Source organism: Haliotis rubra, unplaced genomic scaffold (genome assembly GCF_003918875.1).
Source record: "Haliotis rubra isolate DU_JTF1 unplaced genomic scaffold, ASM391887v1 Scf282, whole genome shotgun sequence".
Lineage (NCBI taxonomy): Eukaryota > Metazoa > Mollusca > Gastropoda > Lepetellida > Haliotidae > Haliotis > Haliotis rubra.
Genome location: NW_025766914.1, coordinates 907,501 through 932,343, shown reverse-complemented (window position 1 = coordinate 932,343; position 24,843 = coordinate 907,501). Strand labels below are relative to the sequence as shown.

At 40.9% G+C, this 24,843-nt stretch overlaps 1 long non-coding RNA gene across 1 annotated transcript in view; it reads right to left on the bottom strand.

The window, feature by feature from the left end:
• The window catches only part of LOC124281332, a 165,385-nt gene that overhangs the window by 21,642 nt on the left and 118,900 nt on the right, over nt 1–24,843 (bottom strand). Inside the window, exon 3 of the long non-coding RNA XR_006899904.1 lies at nt 18,415–18,472. This is a non-coding gene — a long non-coding RNA (uncharacterized LOC124281332). The remainder of the gene's footprint in view (nt 1–18,414; nt 18,473–24,843) is intronic.

Genomic DNA, 24,843 nt, shown 5'->3' with positions numbered 1-24,843 from the left:
TCCGAGGCAGGCAAGAGACACAGAGCCGTCTCCCTAGGGAGACTATAATTGATCCGAGAATAAAAGCGGACTTAGGACGCAGGGAGCGCGTCCGGGAGTCTGGTGCTTGAGATAATCTCAGCTGGTCTGGATTATGTAACTCCGCCATTAAAATGATGACGTCATCATGACGGCTGGATCGTGTGGCTGATGGCGGACAACTTGTGGTTGGTGTACTATGCAATATTACATCAGACTGGACATATGGATCGAGACGGCTTGCTCAGTGTTTGAGTGTATAATCGATGCTAATATTTGCCAACGTGACGATATTGTAAGTTTCTAGATCAAATATCCCCAACACACCCGTGACAGATGTTTCATTACAATACCTAAGCGCTTCAGTTTCAGATTTGAGATTTCTATTTTGATGACATACATTTCGTGGACAGTTTCATATAAAAATATTCAAATCCATTGTTCGGACTCTGTGTAATTTATATTTTTATTTTTATTTTTAAAACATGCGTTGTGATTTTCTTGGGCTAAGTTGTTGATCTTTATTCAATTTTATCTGAAAATCAGAAAATGCAAACTATCACAAAAATGCAAATAACTCAAATCTTTTCCACTGGTGTAATCTGCCCAAAAGACACAAATAAATTGCTGAACAAACAGATGTGGCCAACGCTATTTGAGTATGACTGCGAAATACCCAATAATGTAAGCTATTTAACATGATCAACGCCTTTGCAGTATTCAATATATGTATCCTACGCAAATAAAGACTTTACGTCACTGTCAAGAACGTGTTTCTTTGGGGCCACGTTAACAGTTTACGACTTCGACAGGCCTGTTCAAATATGATAAAAACAGAAATGTGTAGATTGTGTTAAAAAATTCAAATTATGACTATATGGGACAGCATCGATAAAATACAACTTTCCCTCACCTTCCACTTGCCATTTCATCCATAATACCTCACTCACTCGTCAAAAAATAGTGAGGGACGTCAACAGTGTCAACCTTCCGGAGCAGAGGCACATGCCCCATGGCCCCTCGTCATCATACACGCAGCTTCTAATGCTTGTTATAGAATAAAGTCTTATCAAAGCCATATTAGAATAACTGCTTTACTGTCAATCAAAATCCAATTCGAAGTGTCGGTATCACACGAGGTATATTTTAATCAATTTAGTTCCAACACTCAAGCAATGCCCCTTCTGAACTTCAGTATAACAGTCTTAGAGGCCAGTGCCTCGACATGGTGCTAACGTCTCTCCATGGTAACCGAACAGAAATATAATTGAAATATCTTCTAAAAGACCCTGATGATGTGGACGATGAGGGTGGTCCTGAGAATAAAACATGTACCATCTAATATGGTGGTCAAAGAACAGTCAAAGGACGTCCCCATTTTTGAAAATATTAAAGTGGGGAATTTCCCCATCGGTAAATATCGCACCGGTACAGCTGTGTAACGTCCAATCAATTTATAGATCTAAACACTAACGGGTTCTACATGTTCTACTTATCTACACGTGTTCTATAGCGGTTTCCATTCGGAACCTCTTACACCCCTAAACAGTTTACTTCTTACGTTGAAATTGAAACTTTTAACAGGGGTCATGATAGATTTAGCATTGGATTTCAACCTTGTCCTGATTATATTGTCTTTCAGTACCCAAAGACAAAGAAAAGTGTTCCACGTGATAGTTTCTGTTTTTTACTTGACGAAAAAACCCATACATGCTTCACGCGAATCACATCGGTCAATAGTAAATATGCAACTCCTTCAATTATGAATAAATCAAATAGATACCCCCTCTTCTCGATTTGAAATAAAACCACCTCCCCAAGACGTATTTATTGGTTGTCAGGTGTTCTCAGGACAAAATCATTCGTTTGAAAGTTCTGCCTTTCCACTTCAACGTAGCGTGTCATTCTTATATCCAGACAATGCAAACTGAGGGCGAGGGGCGGTGGGGTAGCCTAGTGGTTAAAGCGTTGGCTCGTCACGCCGAAGACCCGGGTTCGAATCCCCTCATGGGTACAATGTGTGAAGTCCATTTCTGCAGTTCCCCGCCGTGATGTTGCTGGAATATTGCTAAAAGCGTCGTAAAACCAAACTCAGTCAGTCAGTCAGTGAAACAACGGGCAAGTGGACGTTTGGTATAGCAATGCCTAATTCAGTAAGTATATAGCTCAGAGAACTATCAGAGAGATGCCACCCACTCCCTCGTATATAAAGGTAACTCTCCAGTAGTCTGATTTAATTCATAAAATAAAGCACTACAATGCTAGACATTTGGGCGTCAGTGCCAGAGAAGGACCAGTCTCGATTATCCGCGAACCTGCTTACACTGGGCGCAAAACAACGTTTCATTAACCTGATGGTGTTGTGGAAAAAACTGAAACAGTAAAACCGAAACATTCACAGATCTCTCATGTAAACTCTCCAATTTTCTTTTAATAAATTCCAGTGAATTAAACAATGAAGTTACAAACAATTTTTCAAAAACAAAAATAGTGATGCATCAAGTGTGTATTTTTAACAGAAGAAACACAAAATGACAAGCATTTTCGTAAACACGATTAGTCAGTTGATATGTTTTAACAGAGGACACGCTTAAATGGCAAACATCTGCATAAACATGAATCGGTAATGGATGTATTAAAAAGAGAAAAGTCTCAACAAATATTTTCAAATGGATACATAACTCTATGAAAAGGTTGGGAAGACGAAACATGGCAAACATTCTTCCTAAAACAACCTTCAAATAGATGACATTCAAGAGACGAAACAATTAATGAGGAACAATACAAGTAACCTGATATAGTCGAACAAAGGAAACACTAATGTGTACCTGTGTAGATGAAGTGTCAAATATTATAAACAACGTGTTCCATCAATGCCAAACATTTCCAATTTTCTGCACAGACTTCCCAATTCCAAATTGATATTGTTCAAAAGACTAAACACCAAACATTCGCAATTTGGACAAGAACTGGCCAACCTGTAAGTGATACCGTTAAGGAACGACATACTTAATTGCCCAACGTTTCCGACATTCTGCATGACCTCGCCAATATCTGTAACTGATACAGTTCAAAAGACGCAACAAAACTACATGTACTCAGATGACAAACAGTCCATCTTTATGAAGTCGCTTACGATCAATTCCTGCTGCTCCCAGAACAAGGAAGCAACTGTTACCAATCTGAACCCCGTGTCCAGCTCTCAGGATCCTCAAGTGACCACCAAATCCAACTTTTACCTACCTTAAACGAGAGCCCAGCTCCCAGTGTGTGGCTGGTCCGAGCGGAAGAAGTGCCTGTTAATTAATGAAGCTATAGAAGATACTCCGCGGCTCCCGAACCACCAGCTGACGGCAGCACGCGACTTTATTGGCTAATCATTTTGTAATTTACATGGATCTATTTCATCGTGAGCGCCAGAGATGGTGCAACCTGCCCTTGTTGTCATAAAGTCTATAAGGACATGAAAGAGAGGCGGACATCCAGAACAGGGAATGTTAACAGTTGGGCATTGGGAGGGATGGTTAATTAATGAGCACTTTGTTCCAACGAGTTGTCTCGCTGGGCAGAGCAATGTACTCGGATGGACTTTCAAAGTTTTCAACATCATGGATAGATGGACATATGGGCAGGGATTGAGACAATCCGGGAGTGAGGCTTACCTCTGGTTTAACCGTTTGGTGTTTGGTTTAACTCAGGGTACTACATTGTCATTGTTAGGACGAGTTTTCCCGGTGGGTAGGACAATGTACTCAGATGGACTTTCAAAGTTTTCAACACCATTCATAGATGGACATATGGGCAGAGATTTTGATTCAGACAATCCGGGAATGTGGCTTATCTTTGGTTGGATCCGTGATATTCCATCTTAGGGTGCCACATCTTCATTGTATTTGGTATATACAGGACCCATTGCTTTGATTTGGAGTCAAGTTAATAACGCTACCCAATGAAAGTATTCTCTTGACCGTGAGACATAATGTGCTTAGCTAGTTGTAGGAGAGGTAGAGCGATGACGTCATTATCGACGTCATCGTGTTTTCGTGTAGGCTGTTCAGGTTCAACATTCGTGTTCCACTGGACATTTTCAGCGTTTTCAAAGAAGTCGGTAGTGATTTCTGAATGATTGGAGTTTTAAAGGGTCTACCATTTACTGGTACTACCATTTAAGGTTGAGCATGAATTGTGTTAAAAGTATTACGCATGGGGCCTAGTGAATGATCTATGTTTGTTAAGCCTGTAGCCATCTTGTATTCATACGCTTGTGAAGGAAGGCGTAGCATACTTAAACTGAAGGTGTAATGCGGCCACCTCCGGTAAGACACCAAACAGACGTGTAAACTGGTCAAGTTGACTGCGTTCGGTGGGATGTTGTTCAAACCCTCAGTAGCTCGCTTGTCTGACTCGATCGTATTTGCTAACTCCAGCGTAAAAGTCAAACAATGAAGTGTGGAGAATGATAAGTGCATACGTTATCTACATACAGGGTACACATGTGTACGTCTCTCTCTTTCTCTCTCTCACACACACACACACACACACATACTCTCTCTCTCTTTCTCTCTCTCTCACTCACACACACACACACACACTCTCTCCCCCTCTCTCTCACACACACACACTCTCTCTCTCCTCCCCTCCCCCTCTCTCTCTCTCTCTCTCTCTCTATACACTCTCATACCAGACGCACGTCTCCTGTCACAAGGACTGCATACATTAAAGTTCAGTCCTACTGATAAAGATGACACATAAACCTCTGCCACAAGTTATGGCTGCATACCAATCAAGTAACATCAATTTATGTGATACCTACAGACGGGTAAGTTCAAATTATTCATTTGGTGTATGAGTATGTACTGTATACATATACTGATGACATTAAATACCGACACGTAATATAGCGTAACACTACTAACACACGAACACGAAAGTGAAACAACTATATGATTAATATATCCTAGCTATCACTTACACCAGTTTGAAAAGTAATTACAATATCCCAACATTTATGCGTCCATCCCAGCCGGATGATGGTAATGTTACCGTCATCACACCTTAAATAAATACGTGTATGTGTCAGCGTCTATCTACGAGGCGGTAAAACATTGTTTCCACCAACATATCAAATTTCAACCATAATACTTCAAACCCACTAACAAAACAAAGTTAGTTTTTTATGGACATACCACATGGTCAAACATATTTGCCGACATGTTTTGATTCTAAACAAAGCCAACAGGGGACATCGATTAACAGAATTAATTACCTTTCAACCCGAGACCACGGTTATTGAGATTTCGTTCAGCTACACGGTCAAAACTGTATTCATGCGCGTTTTGAGCCCAAGCGTCGGCGTCCATATCATAACAGCACCAGTTCTTAATAAAGTGTAAAATCAGGTTCTATATTTACCTCTGACCGCCATTTTGGAAATTCTGAGAATCCAAACGTAACGTTATACGAGTTGTCTCCCTTAGACGTTAGAAGTTAATGAACGCTTGGTTGAATATTGACGTTACATAAACGTAAAGTCTTCAGGTTGCTCTTATGACGATTCAATGGAGCTTCCTCGTCCATTAAAACCTAGTTTCCAGAGTGCGCGGCTATTGCAGTCGCCTTTTACGACACGAGATCAAAGGGTGCCTGCACGGATGGCGCATTCGAGGTCAGATATAATATCCATAATTGCCCAAACAGACGGCCATATTTTAACAAGCTGTGCTTTACACGACGGGTCGTTCCTGCCACACCACCTCATGACTGTGCTTGGTGTGTCCCCGTATTACAAATTTACACGTGGGTGTGGAGGGGGGACACAAAATGATATTGCCCGTGGGTTCTCACCGGACAATATTACATGGACGGATGGTGGGCTTCGTGGTTACTTTGTTTCTTTGGGCTGGCGTGGAGATATTTTAACCCTCAACCTCCATTTTTGTTGTTTGTTGTTTTTATTGCAACTATGTAGTGGCGGAGTGTAAATAATAGAGAATGGATCAGACAGTCCGATGATTAATATTGTGACCAATATGGCATTGGGGTAGGGAGCCACCTCATTACTGAAACTGACCACCCGATCTATTTAATCTCCTTCTAGGACGATCATAGGACCATATTTACAGACTGCCACCATATAGCTTGAATATTGCTGAGTGCGGCGTTAAACAGCACCCCAACGAACATCTGGATCGGACTTGGCCGTGGCCCCACGGTAGGCTACAGCAGACACGCAGAAGGGTCGTAGTTCGATTCCTAACAGGTACAATTTTCGAAGCCAGTTTCTGGCGTCACCCTGCTGCCACAAACGCTATGGTTGGAAATAGTGAACGAGTGCATGTTGTCGTTCGCCGTATCCAGACATACAAAGAGAAAGACAAATAGTGTGTGATGCTACTACGCTTATATTAACAGGCGGCGGTGGGGGAGCCCAGTGGTAAAAGCCTTTGTCCGTCACGTCGAAGACCCGGGTTAGATTCCCCACATGGGTACAAAGTGGGAAGCCTATTTGTGGTATTCCCCGCCGTGATATTGCTGGAATATTGCTAAAATCAGCGTAAAACATTACTCACTCACTCTAGAATTAAAGAAAAGTGTTTAATATAATCACAGTTAAATTATAGTATCACGTAGACATGTTCTTTTCTACTGAAACACTAGACAAAATATGTTCGCATTCCTTCCCGTCAAACATATATATTTCCCTTTCAGATTTACAACGTAACACTGATAATTAAGTATTGCAGCTCTTGACAAGTTATATGAAACAGCAATAACTGCTTCATTTTATTGGAAAGTTAAACTAGTTGCTTGGCTTTATGTCGAAAATGACATTCGGAAGACACCGCAGGTGGCAAGAGGCTGGTGATTTACCGTTAACTCAATGTTCAAAGCGTAGTTTGTGAGCTGCTACATGCCTAGCGTAACACTTAATTATATCCCTGTCTCTCCCTGGCATGCTCTCTGAATGATGGAAACGTTAGTGTAATTACTTGTTTACCGTTTTACATAAAACACAGGGTGGGATGTCGGTTTGTATTGGAATTAGTTACAAATATTTAGCTTTAGGAAAGGACTTTTTTAAATCTTTATTTCTCATTTGTGAATTTTTGGCACATGGATTTTTAAAACAGGAGAACCGCTTTAAACGCCTGTGGTGTAGCTTTGTTTATGATGAAACGATGAAAATATATTACTTTTGTAAATGGCGGAGGAAAGTGTGTTACCATGGTGATTAGAACGCGTTATACATCTATGCAGCGAACACCCACTCATACTTATTCGTTCTTAGTCGGAATTGCAAATATACAAGACGTATGGCAATTATATCTCCGTTCGGATATGTGACGTCACCTCCAGCAGAAACCGAGACTTAACACGCCGAGGAACATCAGTGAAGACTGGAATCGAACTCAGTCTTAGGCTTGACGAGCCCGCTCTTTACCACCTAGGCCACATTAAATCCGCCCACATCTTCGAAGATATAATATCATCCATTGCAATGAGTGAGTGAGTATGGCTTTACGCCGCTGTTAGCAATATTCCAGCCAAATCACGGCATGGGACCCAATAAATTCACACATTGTGGCCACGTGGGGAATCGAACACTACCGGGGTCCTGCTCATGGCGAGCGAACGCTTCAACCACTGACCCAATCCACTGAGGAGTAGTAATGTGGGATAGTCAGGTTATCACAGCATCAACTAGTCACTCAGAAAGTTCAAGTTCGATTCCCAATGGGTTCAATGGGTTAAAGCGCAAACATGCAGTTCCCCGAAATAGATTACAACTAAAAGTGACACCGTAGCCTCATCTGTTGTTGAAACTAAAAGATAATGCTCCATCCATTGTTTTTCTTTTTGTAATGCAGATAAAATATCATTTCATAATTTGGCTTGGACTATTGGGCCACCATAACTGAATATAGTCTCTCTCACTGTGGATCGCATCATTATCCCTTCCCTTCCATCCTGCAGTTCAAAGGCACTTAACGAAGCACGTCTAGATTTTCCTAATCTTCCACACAATATGGCTTCTTTTAAATTTAAATTGAGGTATTTGGTTCGATCAACATATATTTTCAGAGCCTAAGTGTCTAGTTAAACTGAATATAGTCTTCTCACAGGCCCTGAACCATATTATTTTTCCTACTTCCTGGCCCTCTCTGCAGTGCTAAAGCTCTGAATGAAGCAAGGATAGATTCCCAATTTCTGGTCTCCCTGGGGTTCGTTTTCAGTTTAAATGGGTTTGTTACTATCAAAATGATATATATTCAGAGACTAAGTGTTAGTCTAAACAGAATACTACACCACTACCTAGGTGAACGTACGAGTTTACTATCAGATCGGAGGTGGGGTTGGGGAATGGGGAAGGGGTTTTAGGTTATAGTTCTCGACAGCAGCAGGCTCCAAATACATCGCGCCGCACCGAATATAACAGTCCTACCTGCCACAATATATTAGCACGTTAATATGATACCAGAGTCTGGTGTTTAACACAGTAATTAATGCCAAACCTTGTTGGATGGTATGTTAACACTGCGGCGTGGTTTCTGAAGCAACGCACCAAGTTTTGTACATGAAGGAGAAACTAGATACCAACGTAGTACCTGTCTATACTAATTTTACTGTCGCACCAACCACCCGCATGACATCACATTTGAAAATACACATTCACAAAGAAGGATGGACGAAGAACGCGTCCGGCTAGCCTTGCTTCAAGTCTGTACTGACTGCTAAGCCCATGCATTTAAAGCAGTTCTATCCTTTAAAGAGGCAAGTCTAGATAAGCGGACCCCAGTCTGTTTTAATGTTTTAGAAACTATCATTTAAACTGTTAATCATTACCTTAGAGACTTACCCCAGTCTGTTATTTATAATTTGTTTTTAGAAATTATCATTTAAACTGTTAATTATTACCTTAGAGATTTGTGCAAGTCTAGGGTCTGGCCAACTATTAATTTTAGTATAGTAATCTACGTTTATAACGAACACGCTTGTGACGAACTGATGGATATGAGGAACTTTTTTTCTTCCGGCCACTTGCTGTATATTGCATTCGAAATGCGTATAACGAACTACGGTTATAGCGAACTCAAGTTGATGGCCTATTCGGGTTCGGTATAGCCGTAGTGTTCGGAATAGTAATAGAAGGGGACGAAGGAAGAAACATTCCAGTAGATGGAATCAATTTGAGGAAGAACCAATGAAACATAATCTCGGAATATATATAGAGTCTTCGTTTTAACTGAAACTATTTGAGGAGTAATCAGAAATACCCGCAGAATAAATACTAGTATATAGTCTTGATAGAAACTGAAACTATTGGAGGAAGAATAAGAAAATACCTTGCAAGAAACTAGTTTTATGGTCTCGGAACAGGCACTGTTTGATGCATCCTCGATAATCTCCAGGGTAGTAACGTATACCCTGGAGATTATCGAGATGTGTTTGAGCATGGAGACTCTATAAGGGGAGTGGTCACTCCTCGGAAAGCTCCTAAGCTATGCCTCGGCTCGTCACGTGACCAGTGCAGCCAATATGGCGGCAGCGTAGTTTTAAGATTGAGCCCGGTTTATTTTCAACAGCTGATTACATACGCTGAGTGTTGTGACAACTGAAAACCTACATGTAGAAGATAAGTTACCTATTCTGTCACTTCATTTTAAGTCAAATACTTGTTATTAGTGTCAGTATAAGTACAGTAGCTTTGTAGTAAAGTTTCAAGTGGGCATGTTGTAGCTCACTGGCTTCAATTCTCAGTACACAGCGAAGAAAGACTAACTTATATCGCTAAAAACTTCTTTCACATATTCGTTTAATTTTTAGAAGGGAAATATACCTTTTGTTAAAAGGTGTTTGCAAGTAATAGTGATATTTTTATAACTAAAAAATTTGTTAGGGTGTATTTGAGGTGTGTGAAAAATATGACATATCGCCGATCTGCCATTGAAATACTACAGGGCGTTGTTTGAGTGTTTCTAGTTAGTGTTCAAAAAACATCTTTCACATACACCTTCAATTTTATGAGGGAATATACCATCAGGTGAAAGGTGTTTGCAAGTAATAGTGATAGTTTTATAATTTAAAAAAAATTGTTAGTGTGTATTTGAGGTGTGTAAGAAATATGACATATCTCCGATCTGCCATTGAAATACTACAGGGCGTTGTTTGAGTGTTTCTAGTTAGTGTTCAAAACATCTTCACATACACCTTCAATTTCTATGAGGGGAATATACCATCAGTTGAAAGTTGTTTGCAAGTAATAGTAATAGTTTTATAATTTAAAAAAAAAATGTTAGTGTGTATTTGAGGTGTGTGAAAAATATGACATATCTCCGATCTGCCATTGAAATACTACAGGGCGTTGTTTGAGTGTTTCTAGTTATTGTTCTAAAACATCTTTCACATACACCTTTAATTTTTATGAGGGGAATATACCATCAGGTGAAAGTTTTTTGCAAGTAATAGTGATAGTTTTATTTTTTTTTTTGTTAGTGTGTATTTGAGGTGTGTGAAAAATATGACATATCGCCGATCTGTTCTGATACGCCATTGGTGCTTGTGATGCTTGAGTGTTATAGTTCTAAAACTTCTTTCTTTCTTGTTGATCTTAGTATTTGACAAAACTGGAAAGGTGTTTACACAGCTTTGTGATAGTTCTAAACTTTCTGTTCTTGAGGGGTCTGTGACAGTGTCAGTTAACATTCTGTCAATGCCCATGTCATTCCACACATGCAATAAGATATCTGAATTAGTTACTAATGTAAAAAATGTCTCAAAGTAGATTTTTATAAAAAGGACAGCTGATGTTAACATGTGTTCTACCGATAGTTTTGCGTTCTTTAACATGTTTGGGGAGGGATGGCCGTGGTGTATCATTTATTCTTTCATTCATTCACATATGTTCTTTTTCTTTTGTTCTTTTTCTTAATTTCTTTCATTCATTCACATAAAATTCTTGCTCTTAATTAATTAATTCATTCATTGTAAAATTCCGACCTATACAATACACTGGCTGAAGTACTGTTAAACGCAGCCGAAGTTGCGCTGGGACCGAACCAAGTCACTGTGTGCGTTGGAGCATGACGAGGCACACGTTAATTAGTACAAATGGTAAAGAAAGCAAGCGAGTGACCTATCCCTGTTGTAGAGTATCCCTGATGTGTTGAGGAAGAAACAGAAATCTTCACTCTTTCGAGTTTCATTCTTGTATGATATATTTGAATATTAATTTATCGGAAAACATTATCGTCTATCCCATATATTCATCGGGAAAACATAGGGCCAGTTGTTCCGAAACTGTCTTCAAGGAACCAAGAATTAGCCAATGGTTCTGATGTATCTTCAACTATTGAATTAGCTGGTCTCAATGGCGGCGAAATATGACGCTCCTCTAAGGATGGTCGCCCAACCAAATGCCCTGTATATAATTGATAAATTGTATACGGTAACTTGGCTATATTATCAGTTTACCGTCATCAGATATTTTAATTACTGATGAGGAAACAGCGTATTACCTAACCTACATGGTTGAAGAAATCCGACAGATGGCGCGCAAACCATTTTCCACCTTCACCAGTTATCTCCCTTCCTATAACGACCATCTTGTCGGTTATCAAAGTCTTGGGTATCAAAATTCGGCTCTCGCTCAAGACGGGTCTCATTTACCAATTTTATCCGAAAATTGAATAACGGTAAACATGCACCGTGGTTCCGGCAGATGTCGCGGGACTGATAATCAAGGTTAATATGTCCCGGTCTCGCCATAATTGGCGGAATAATATTATTTATCGTCCATACGTGTGGCTAATTGTTCTTCATTGTACAAAACTGCGGCCATTACAGTCGGACATTGAACAGAAGCGATTACAATGATGATTAACAGAACATGTTTTTTCTCTTGCGATTTCTACCTATATAATCTCTTAACGCATATGGTCACTGAAATACGCCTGGTTGAATCAATTTGAATATTTAAGTGAAGAACACATGGTTGCGTTGAAATTTGATAAAAACCTGTTGGCAAATGAAAGACTTCAATAAATTTGCCTGCATAGTTGGTAACATCTGTGCATTGTAAAGCCTGTTTGGTTAGTTGCCTTCGCAATTAGTAACTGAAACAAATTGATAATTTCCGTCTATGGGTATAATTATGAATTATTTCACACAAATAGCCAAACTACAACAACAGCCTCAACACTTATGATTATGTCCAAATGAAATGCTGAAATAACGTTAAATGTAGCAGTAAATCACATTATATATTATTCTTCTCTTGGAAACCGATGGATTCCACCTGTTTTTTTACTTGAATGTTGACACATTGTTTTGGGACAATCAAAGGAATTTGATATGACCAAATGGTGCTAAACAATCTTATCAAACGAGGAAACATATATATTGTTGAGGGTACAACAGAGATTAAAACTAATTGCTTTACAGCCTTGTACCCTGGTATTTCTTCCTAATCTGCTCTTAGGCGAGATACATCTACAGCTGGATATGAAAGACAAGATGAAAGTCAAAGAGACGCTCTTGACCTGTGGATGGGCGTGGGGTAGAGATCCCTAGAGAGGGGACTGGGGACAGTGTGGAACAGTGATGAATGTGGAGACGTCACTCCCGTTGGTCCAGTGGTGTGGTAGCAGGTCAAAGGTATTCATCCGGACCCCCTCGGTTAACGGTCAAACCCGAGACCGAGGCATTTGCTGTTCCCACAGAGTGATTGCAACATGGCGGACTCCAAACTGTACTCAGTGTTTAAGTAGTTTCGTTATGCTGTTATTAACTTTGGAGAAGCTTAGTAATGAGAGACAGTCATGGCAAAAAGGGGGCGGATACAGCTTTTTTAGAAAGGGGTTGGGGGTGCATATTATTGAGAAAAGGGAGGGTGCACATTTCATTTTCACCCGAGTTTCAATGATCATTTACTTCCAGGCTGAACCCCCTTTTGGATCCACTAGCAAACATTAGCAATGTTAGTTTCATGAATGGCGACAAAGGTTTGGCTGAATAAGATTTATGAAAATGCAAGTTACAAACCCTCCTCCACCTCCGAAACAATATAGTAAAGCAGTGTTCGTGGACACTATATCTGATCTAATCAGTCCCGGGTATCGGTGATCCTAATCTCAAGCAAACAAAACATATTAAATGCAGTTAACACGCCCTGGGCCCCGTTTCACAAAGCTATCGTAGCCCTATGACTGACGTCCCTCCTATACTGTAACGTAGACCTATGACAGTCGTAGTAGAGCTACGATAGCTTGGTGAAACGGGGCCCTGACTGCCATTTGCAGTTTTTGCCCTCGGTAACGTAGCCAGTACACTGGATAATCGAGGACGTGCTCTCGACTGTAACCGGCGTTCTGTTCAGCCCCATCCAGGAACAGTGATCTAATTTGTTAATTTTACTTCCAGTCTGTGACACACCTTTAAACATCTCTCAGTAATTGCAGAGAACCAAATCAATTAGCCCGCCCAACCTATGACGTTAAAAAAAGTTGTTTCAGCGGAATGATAACGTCATTAAAGATGACGTTTCTGGTGTTCTGCAAAGTACATACATATAAAGCTAACCATTTGTTTAGAAAAAATATATATCGAATGTTGAAGCGTTTCTCCTGCAACCAGCATAAATATTTGCTCACTCTGCTATGAATCAAGTCACATGTGGTCTAACATCGGAGGCAAACACGAGTAACAAGATACCGTTGTTTTCTCAAGCGACGACCAATCGTCACTATATGTGAAATTGGTAATTATAAACACAAGTACGCAAATGACGATATCGCTAAAGGTTTGTCTATCCTCAACACGAGCAATTATGCCCTTCAGCCTACGGGGATTAACGCGCGCATCGAACCCCAATTAGCACGCGCATTCTTGCGGGACGCCATCAGCGCGCTCATCTCACGTGGCCGACGTGAAGGATCCTGATGGCTATTAACGCTTCATGGGGAGGGGAGACAATGCAGACTGAGCTTGTCTTTGATAACGGGCAATGGTAATTGTACCGTTACAAGAGCTGCGGCGACCCTATTCGAGATTGTTTGATAATGGATCTTTACAAGTGTATATATCAGACACACATGCATGGTATGCTTTGTCTCAGCTGGAACTTGAGCGCTTTCGGGGGTTGCCTCAAGACATTATTTTTCGTTTTCTTGGAGCATGTTAAGAAGCCATGTCATTATCTAATGCTGACTGTGACATGACAACGTCCTGTCACTCCCTTTTCTTGCTTTGCAGTGAAAGCAACTCTCACTTCCACATTCATCTAACGCTTAAGCCCCTCTTCCTCAATTACTTAATACTCGTGAAGATCCGGGTTGGAATTGGTCTTCAGCAACTCATGCCTGTTGTAAGAGGCAACTAACGGGATCGGGTGGTCAGGCTCACTGACTTGTTGACATTTATTGTCGTATCCCAGTTGCGTAGATCGATGTTCATGCTGTCAATCACTGGATTGTCTGGTCCAGACTCGATATATTTACGGACCGGCGTCATACTGCATTGAAATTGCTGAGTGTGGCGTTAAACAACACACAGACAAAGAAAATGAATTGCTCAAAACGCCACACGTACTCTCTTCCTCATATAACGAACGTCATACATTTAGCCGCTCTCAGGGACACAAATACGCACACGCACGCACGCATACACAAACACAAATGCGCATACAAACGCCACAATTACACCAACAAAGACGTCACACTCAAGACAAGCATGCAATTAAGGTGATACGGAGTTATCTAAACAAAGGGGAGGTAATCTATGTCCTGAGTCTCAGGTCATCTGGTAGCCATACCTCCCCCATAAAAGAGTCAGTTAGTTTCCATGATGTACACCATAGCCCCATTCTCTGTGACGTGAAGCCAAGGAACAGGATCAATCAAGTCAACGTATCTAAAGTCGGGGTCTTACCGAAACGTCGACCCCTAGGGTTGAGGGTAAAATCCTTTGATGTGATATGTTGTTTTAACGATGTTGTTTCAAGGGTATAAGTCTGGGTGTCACCAAAGGTTGAACTCAGGTGCGAAAAGTGATCACCAATTTAAGCATGCGATCTGTTCACCTACTTGAATATTATTTAGTGAGTTCACTCAATGCCACTCTGTTGAAATTGTATCATTTAAATCGTATAACCACGTGAAAGGCAAATGTGAACCTAAATATTATTCATATGGAATAAAAAAGTTAATTTTTTTGCACACATGATTAAGATATATATGACGAGTACACTTAATTATGATTTATTTAGAATAAATATTTAAAAATGACGCATCATGACAATGTGGCCATGGATGTGAGACTGTTCTTCATTACTTCCTTGAATGTCCATTGTATACTACTCAAAGACATAAACTGTTACAATCTTTAGAAAGTATTGTTAAAAGTAGAACACTGATTGGTATTAATCGTCTCATTTACTGAAAATCAGAAGTTTTCAAATATGTACATATCTATTTCTCTCCAACAAAACGTTTTCTCAGTTAACTTCTGTTGTACATATCCTATCATTGTGAAAGGGCTTTTCTATCAATAAACACAATCAAACCTCTCAGTGACAAACCTGTTTTTATATTCGTTAATAATTGATAGTAAAAACAATTTTGAGAAGAGAAATCATTTATCATCACACACAATCAAACTTCTCTGTAACCTGTTTCAGACTCACGATACTCTTCTCACTAGACAGTGGACTGTTCCATTATACCCGTAGGTGTTACCCTAATTAACCTTCTAGGTCAGTGTCCGTGAGTGTCCATCTGGGTTCCATTATACAACCGTCAGGTGTTACCCTGGGTTCCGTCAATTCTAGTGTCAGGGTGTCCGTCAACTGGGTGTCTGTCAACTGGGTGTCTGTCAACTGGGTGTCCATCAACTGGGTGTCTGTCAATTGGGTGTCCGTCAACTGGGTGTCCGTCAATTGGGTGTCTGTCAATTGGGTGTCTGTCAATTGGGTGTCCGTCAACTGGGTGTCTGTCAATTGGGTGTCCGTCAACTCAATTGGGTGTCTGTCAATTGGGTCTGTCAACTGGGTCGTCAATTTGGTGTCTGTCAATTGGGTGTCTGTCAATTGGGTGTCCGTCAACTGGGTGTCTGTCAACTGGGTGTCTGTCAACTGGGAGATAACTCCCGGAACCATCATGTAACCGACGGTTCCCGCACAAATAACCACTTGGAGGGATGTCACGGCAGGATGAAGAATTACAAATGCTAATTTCGCTCAAATTTGTACATGAAGTGAATAGATACTATATTATAATTCCATTTACAATTTAGTGCTTCGCTGTTCATAAGTGACTAAATGCTGAATGCGCTTATTTGTCGTTCCTGTTTTCAGTATAACCCATGTGACTGTAACAACATTTTAATCCCATTGCAACCAGTCAGTGGTGCGTGGAGACTGTCGGCTCCTCCCTTGCCATTTTGTTTTGACACGCTTTAGAAGGTCGACGATTCGGTAATGAACCCTAAAGTGTTCATTGAAGAATTTCATATCTCAAAGTCGAGAACAATTTTAACCACACATTCATATGTCGCTTAATCTACCTACTTGTCTTGACGGAACATGACAATAAACCTGAAAGTAACATAGAGTTCCCTCTTATTCGTATTTATGGTCTCACAACCGACCAGAATTTACTGCCGACCCAAATTAAATGCCCTATCCTTTGGCCCCTCGCTATAACTGTTCGCATTGTTCGAAAACGCGATTTATTTAATTTTAGTTCATGAATTGCTTCTATACGCAATTAAAAGTCCTTTAACAGTGAGAGAGTTTAGTTTGTACGCCGCACTCAACAACATTCCAGCTATATGGCGGCGGTCTATAAATAGTCCAGTCTGGACCAAACAATCCAGTGATCAACAACATGAGCCTCGATCTACGCAATGGATGACATGTGTCCGATCCCTGACCACCCGATCCTGATCTATTAAGAAATATCCGAGCATGATAAATTCATTTATAATTACACCACAACGCCCAGTAATACGAACATTCATTCTATTTCATGGGGAGCGGTGAGGTAGCCTAGTGTTTAAGCGTTCGCTAGTGACGCCGAAGACCCAGGTTCGATTCCCTACATGGGCAAAATGTGTGAAGCCCATTTCTATTGTCCCCCGCCGTGATATTACTGAAATGTTGCTAAAACGCGGCGTAAAACCATACTCACTCACTCTAATGTATGGCTTACTGTTAAAATAGCCGAAAAACATACAATAACACTAAGCTCCATGTCAAAGCGCTAAAAGTTCTCGTAACTCACACTTACGTACGTACAGTTTATTTGAGATAGTACCTTTACGGCGGTATTGACATTTTTTGGTAATTATTTCATTAGGTTAGAACATGATATGACACACCAAACAGTTTTTACTCAAGTGTTAGCATGCCATGAAATATGCAAACGATATGACGAAAGTTCGTTTTGCCTCAAGTGGTACCGGCGCACGTTCTGTTGAAGAAAGATCTGACGGCATACGGTTGTCGTTAATTATTAACGACAACTCTGACTATAGGCATTGGGTCGAGTATCTCGACTTATTGTTTTTCTTGCCGTAAAAACGAACGATACTTGCCTTTCACCTTAAAGTAACAGGCAAGTGGTATTTAAATCAGTCGATAACCTGTATATTTTATGAGTGATTAAAACGTATTATATTCCCGCTTAAGTTTAAAGGTGAAGGCGTTGAGGGATAAGATTCATTAGTGTGATGCTTCAGCTAAAGCATTATTTATTTAGATATGAGAGCGTATTGTTTACACTGCTAAAACCCCATAACAATTACACTGGGTGGGATATCAGGTAGGCACACACCCGTGCAGAATTGAACCTTTAGTTTACCGACTTGGCAAATCAACTCGGCTACCACACAATCCCTTATAGCAAAGTAGCAATGCTCTCATTCAGTGGGCCGCTTAATGCCCATACGGCATTTATAATATCGCGTTTACGGTGAGAATATATTGTGAACGCAATAGTGCCTTTTCTGTCATGTAAAGAAAAGGAATGCAGTTGTGACGTATTTTAATCACGTATTAATTCAGATCTTCCATCCCATGGGTAGAGGTCGATGGCGTCCTTTTGATCGACAGGCTCGCTAACCTTGCCACGATCTCCTGCTTGTGGTTTCGCAACAATATACGATCCCTGGTTTGAGTAAGGACGGAATATGTTCCCAGGAACCTATACCGGCCCTAAAAGGAGACCAAACGGGTCGGGTAGTCAAGCTAGCCAGTTGTCTGATCCATTTAATATACAGACCACGGTCATAGTAATAGACTGCGGCGTAAAAGAAAAAACTGAAACTGAAAGAAAGATAATTCAGTCACCAGCACACCCAAGTTAACGCTAGATGGCGGAGCGACAATATTGTTTTCCTTACCTTATTCACTGAGATCCATATCTACAAGTATCCAATATGACTTCTATTTGGTCATCACCTGTAAAAGAAGAAATACAGATAAATAACTTGATATCTGACAGACATTTTTGAGAAACTAGTTAATCGGTATCATCATCAAATATGGTCATAATAAACGGTATCAGAATCTTCATTTTTGTTTATACACTACCGGACAAAAGTGTATTCACCCGTATGGGCGAAACTGACACAAACAGGAAATGGATAATTAATGGCAATGTGTTTGATAATTTTATCATAATTGTGTTTTGCACTTATTCGGCCACCCTTTTCAGCTTGGTAACCTTTTGAAAACGTTTGTAATTTTTTGTTCCAAACTAAATTTTATTCAGATGACACAACCCGTTTTCACGTGTCTACCTGCTTGTGTCTGGCAGTTTAGCATTAATATATGTATGTGGTTTAATTAAAAAAAGTGCCGAAAGTCTTTCTCAAATATCTTTTCGAGAAATACAAAATATTTGGACATATTGGACGACAGAATTCCATTGTTAACGTTCTGGTTACATCACTAGGCGCTGATAACTTGTACCTATTGAAAAAAATAGAAACAACTCAAAATTCTTCAAATTTCGAAACACTGTGTAGTTTGAAATATTAGATGCATTAACACAACAGAAAGGTTGTATTAACTTAACCCTGTCAAAAAGATCAGAATACCATGTTAAAAACATAAAACGCTCTGATACAGATGGATGATATTTTTTCAAGACGAAAAAACGACCTGGCAACAGAGAAGAAAGTGCGATGAAGTAATTCTGGACACCTTGAAAACAACTTGCAAACACAAATGAAACATCCTCAAACTTTGAGAAAAACGCGAAAACTTTCAAAACAAAGACAAACAGAACACGTGGGAATATTGGAAAAGCGTCAGAAACCCAATCTCGTCTGTTTCAAGTCTTTGTATGTTTCCAATAGACGGCGCCTATTTGCGACGTTTGGCTTAAGAGCACATGTGTATTCTAGCATTGCTCGGATTTAACCTCGTTCTGACGTGAAATCTGGCCGAACGGAACCGAGTTATTCATTCGGCCAACATCGGAAGATGGAATGAACCATACGGTGTGCTCGGAAAGACAACGTCCGGTTCTGGCGTGTTGTCTCACAACAAACTGTACATCATTTTTTGACAGGTCAAACAAGCATCTTTGGTGCACCTGGCCCTCGTTTGTTGTTCAAATGGAAATTTGTTTCGCCTCTGCCTCATGAAACACAAGTTATCAATTTGGATGCATCCTATACAGAAATCCGCATAAAAATACTGAAAAATTATAAGTCGCCTTATTCGCTTAACATGTGCTTCTTGAGGTCACCGAGAAAGTGTTTCTTAGATAACAAGCTGGTTTTCTTTCCGGGTTTGTTGTTGTTGGTTTGTTGTTGTTGGTTTGTTGTTTAACGCCGCACTCAGCAATATTCAAGCTACATGGCGGCGGTCTGTAAATAATCGAGTCTGGACCAGACAATCAAATAAGGTGCCTGACTCTGAGGGTGTGGGTTCGGATGGGACTCAACCCCAAAAGTACTAGAATCTGTACTTTACTAAGAAAGTGTAATCCCAAATATAACATATGTTAAATCAAATAATCGACATTATGAGCGTCGATCTACGCAATTGGGATACGATGACATGTGTTAACCAAGTCAGTGAGCCTGACCACCGCCTCTTACGACAAGCACGGGTTGCTGAAGACCAATTCTAACCCGGATCTCCACGGTCCCGTAAAATGAAATAAATTGATCACATCACGACATTAGCCGAAACGGAGACTGTATGAAATTATTACACTTTCATTTCCAGTACACTTAAGTAATTTATGTACACATTTACACTGTTAATTATATATTGTTAATTATATGCATTTAGTGCTGATATACATACATATGTACTGCACATATTTGAAAATGCAACACGTCGGAACTACTTTCAGTCGACCTCAATGATAAAGTGGTTTTCAGAGTAAGGTCATACAGATCACGAAGAAAAAATATAAAATATCTGAGACTGTTCTTCACTCCTGGTTGGGCTACTCATGAAAAGAGGAACTTTGTCACTTGCCGTGCTCCAAGGCTGTACTGAATGCTGAGCCTTTGGTTGTATAGTAATTCAATTCTTCAGAGAGGCAAGTCTAAATAGGAGGATAATACAAGGACCCAGGTCTGAAATATATTATTTTTTAAGAAATGATCATTTAAACAATTGATTTTGACCTTAGAGACTTGTGCAAGTCTATCAAGTTTCATGATGAGACTCCCATGTTTATGTCAAGAGAAGACAAATACCTTCGTTGTAATCTCAGTTCAAGAAAGTGGTTGTATAATTTTCATCTTAACCAAAAGCAATCAATTTTCTCATCCTTTTGTTTAGACTTTGAAAGCTCCAAGATAACATAACATCGCTGAAACAGCGATAAAACAATGAGGTTAATTAAATTTGAAGGATTTCTGCAGAAACTGCCTCATACAAACTTGATAAGATAATTGAAACTGTTACAGTACTCCAACTCGCTTCTAAACAAAGCCAGAACGAACATATTCCGCACTTAACAAACGCTGGAATATAAAGCTGGCGATCTACACAGACATCTCCCGAACCTCGACCTTACACCAAAATCTGTCGCTGGCAGATTAATTAGTTTATATTCCAGTGTAATCGCCGACAAAATTGATCGCCAGACCTCTCTGACGTGCCAGAGGTACACAGGAAGTAGCACCCAGCTTGATTGATTTATGCGCATGCTCAGGTGTACACCGTTTTGAACTTGGAAGAATAACATACGAGCAGATTACTTTATACACGTTCTACCTGCATTTGGCGCTGGGGGACGAACCGTTGACCTGAAATCGTTAACCTGAGTATTTTTGCACAGCATATGTTGCACCGTTGAATAGTAATAATTGTCAGGTGTCAGTTTGGATGTTATCAGGGAAAAGAACTTGCGGAGTATCGCAGTGTTGGCTGATGCATCTTAGTCAAACCCCGCCTTCTACTTCAACAATGATCGTCGAGTGGATCTATTAGGAAACCAGATAAATAATCACTTCGAGGCTTATTAACTCAATGATGCCCAAGAGGATGTAGTGATTAATTTACATCCAGTGTGCGGTCTTACTTAGTCTCGGGGTGCACTTCTGGGCAGGTAATGTGTTCCAGTGACGAGGAATATTATAGATGGAGCATGAGTGAGTGAGTATGGTTTTACGCCGCTTTTAGCAATATTCCAGCAATATCACGGCGGGTGACTCAAGTAAAGGGCTTCACACTTTGAAGCCATGTGGGAAATCGAACCCGGGTGTTCGGCGTGACGAGCGAACGCTTTAACCACTAGGCTACCCCACCGCCACAGGTGGAACATGAAAAACGAATGAGTTGGTTGTTGGGTGGGTGAATGGGTGGATGAGTGAGTAAGTGAATAGAGAGATACGATGACGTGTGTCAACCAAGTCAGAGGGACAGACCACCCGATCTCGTTAGTCGCCGCTTATGACAAACATGGGCTGCTGAAGATCAATCCTAACCCGGATCTTCACGGGTCGCAACAACGGCGGAATTATTAACAGTAGTAGGAGTTGTAGCAGCAGCAACTGCAGTAGTAGTCGTCGTCGTTGTCGTCGTCGTAGTCGTAGTAGTAGTAGTAGTCGTCGTAGTCGTAGTAGTAGTTGTAGTAGTAGTAGTCGTCGTCGTCGTCGTAGTAGTCGTCGTCGTTGTCGTCGTAGTTGTAGTAGTAGTTGTAGTAGTAGTAGTCGTTGCCGTCGTAGTTGTAGTAGTAGTTGTAGTAGTAGTAGTAGTAGTCGTTGTCGTCGTCGTCGTAGTAGTAGTAGGCATAGCGCCAGAAGTGACAGCATGTGCCGTACTACAGTCGCAGTACTACATGTGGTAAACATCTGTCTGTCTCGGCGCCCCCCCCCCCAAAATATCCCCATTCATACAGGCGTCATGAATGAAAAGACACATTAAGACATACCGAGTCGTCTGTCGTGTTTTGCCACCTAGTACAACACCGATTGTAGATGCATCATGTAATTGACTTCAGACAGCGTCGAGCGCCATTCCGACACAATCCCAGTCATCTTAACGCTTACGGCACGTGACATTAGCCGAGTGTTTGACGGGCCTGTTAACACCTCGTCAGTGTAGGTAATTAGGCGGGAATGTAAGTGACAAGAGTATTACTACACGTGTAGACATGCATGCCTCTGATGTTACATGAGACCCGTTCCTATCACAGAACACTGTTGGCAACGTAGTGTTTGTTGCTTTATGTCCCATTCAGCTGTATGCCAGTTGAGCGGTGGATAGGCTTGTGGTTAAAGCGTTTATTCAGTATCCAAAGTGTGGGTTCGATTCTGGCATGAGTATACTATGTGAAGCCCATTTATATTTCTTTTATATATTGCTGGAATATCATAATAGAGGCGAAAAACAATATTAACTCACTCACTCAGTAGACTGGGAAAATACACTAACGCTTAGTCTCTGAATATATATAATTATATAGTAACAAACTAGCCCATTTAAATTGAAAAGGAGCCCCAGGGAGACCTGAAGAAATCTAGACTTGCTTCATTTACGGCTTTAGCACTGCAGGTAGGGCTTGGCAGTAGGGAAAATAATGTGGTTCAGGAACTGTGAGACAGACTATGGGGTAAAGACCGCGACCTCTATGTAATCGAGTCTTGCCAAACAAGTGAGCGATATTACGAACACGTAGACGTTGTCATGTTCGGAAGCCATGTCGTTACGATCTCAGCTTGACCTTCCTCTCCATGTATTGGAGACCTGTTGTACCCGGAGGTGCTCAGTGGTTAATACTATTGGTATGAGTGAATGAGCATGTTTTTCATCAACGCTTTGCACAGTATTTCTATTATAGCTTAGTGGGGCGGTGGGATAGCCTAATGGTTAAAGCGTTCGCTCGTCACGCCGAAGATCCGTGTTCGATTCCCCACATGGGTACAATGTGTGAAGCCCATTTCTGGTGTCCCCCGTCGTGATATTGCAGGAATATTGCTAAAACAGCGTAAAACTAATCTGACTCACTATTATAGCTCTGACGTTAACCATTTCGGTGAAACCTACAAGTACGGTTTGGTGCTGACAAACCTAGACACAAACTCGGGACGAAACGGGATTCCCACTCACAAGTATCTGTCGTGTCCAAGGGACGCAACTCTGTAAGACGAATCGTGGCACCTAAAGACTCGTTCAGTCGTGCCTCCGAACACAGTCGGAATAATTTGTTTAATTAATAAGCCAGAATCTTTAGATCCTGTTCTTTGTCAGATTTAGAGTACACAGAAGCTTTACAGATCAGATAAATCTTTAGATTAAGTACAAAAATAGATGGCAACTAGATATCAATTTTGAAATACACTAACAGTACTGTTAAACATGACAAACAACCTCTGGATACTGTTACAACACAAAAAAAGCTGTAAAAACACGACCAAGGCCTCGCGAGAAAGATTTCACGCTTCAAAAGTAACACCTAAAGACGATGTCTTTTAAATCTCTCTGTTCTACCATCATCCATCCCTGCCTTCCGGTAATGGCTTCCAAGGAGCTTCCGGGCCCCGACCGGATCCCGGAGACACTGACGGTGGGTGTTTGCTCATTTGACCGTTAATGAAGTCGGGTCTCTGCAGGCCATCCGCAGATCTGAACCCGCGATCCGTGAAGACACGGCCTGGGAACTATACCTGGGGGGCGTTAGGAGCGTATCTTGTGAGGATTACAGTCGACTTTGATCCTTTTTGTGAGACCTTATGCTGTAAGGGGATGAAAAGTGTGCTTTTTCGTAATGGCAGCTTTTTTGCATTTAATCCTTGATCAGGATAAGTCACTTTCTATTTTCGGTAATACGTTTCTATACTTCCATGTTCATTACAGTTAACTGACTTCAAGCTCCTTTCATCGTATTGTTGGTTGACCTGTCTGGCTGCATCTACATGCCCGTATGTCTGCTAACTGTCTGGTGGGCCTTTATGTGTCTGGGTCTTTGTGCATCTGTCTGTACACGAGTCTGGGGTTTTGTCTGTGCTTTTGTCTGTACATGAGTCTGGGATTTTGTGCATCTGTCTGCCTCTACACAGATCTAGGGTTTTGTCTGTGAGTCTGTGTGTTTGTACACAGGTCATGGGTTTTGTCTGTCTGTGCATCTGTCTATTTGTACACGGGGCCAGAGTTTTGTCTGCCTGTACACAGATCTAGGGCTTTGTCTGTGAGTCTGTGTGTTTGTACGCAGGTCATGGGTTTTGTCTGTCTGTACACAGATCTAGGGCTTCGTCTGTGAGTCTGTGTGTTTGTACGCAGGTCATGGGTTTTGTCTGTCTGTACACAGATCTAGGGCTTCGTCTGTGCATCTGTCTGTACACAATTTGTACACATGA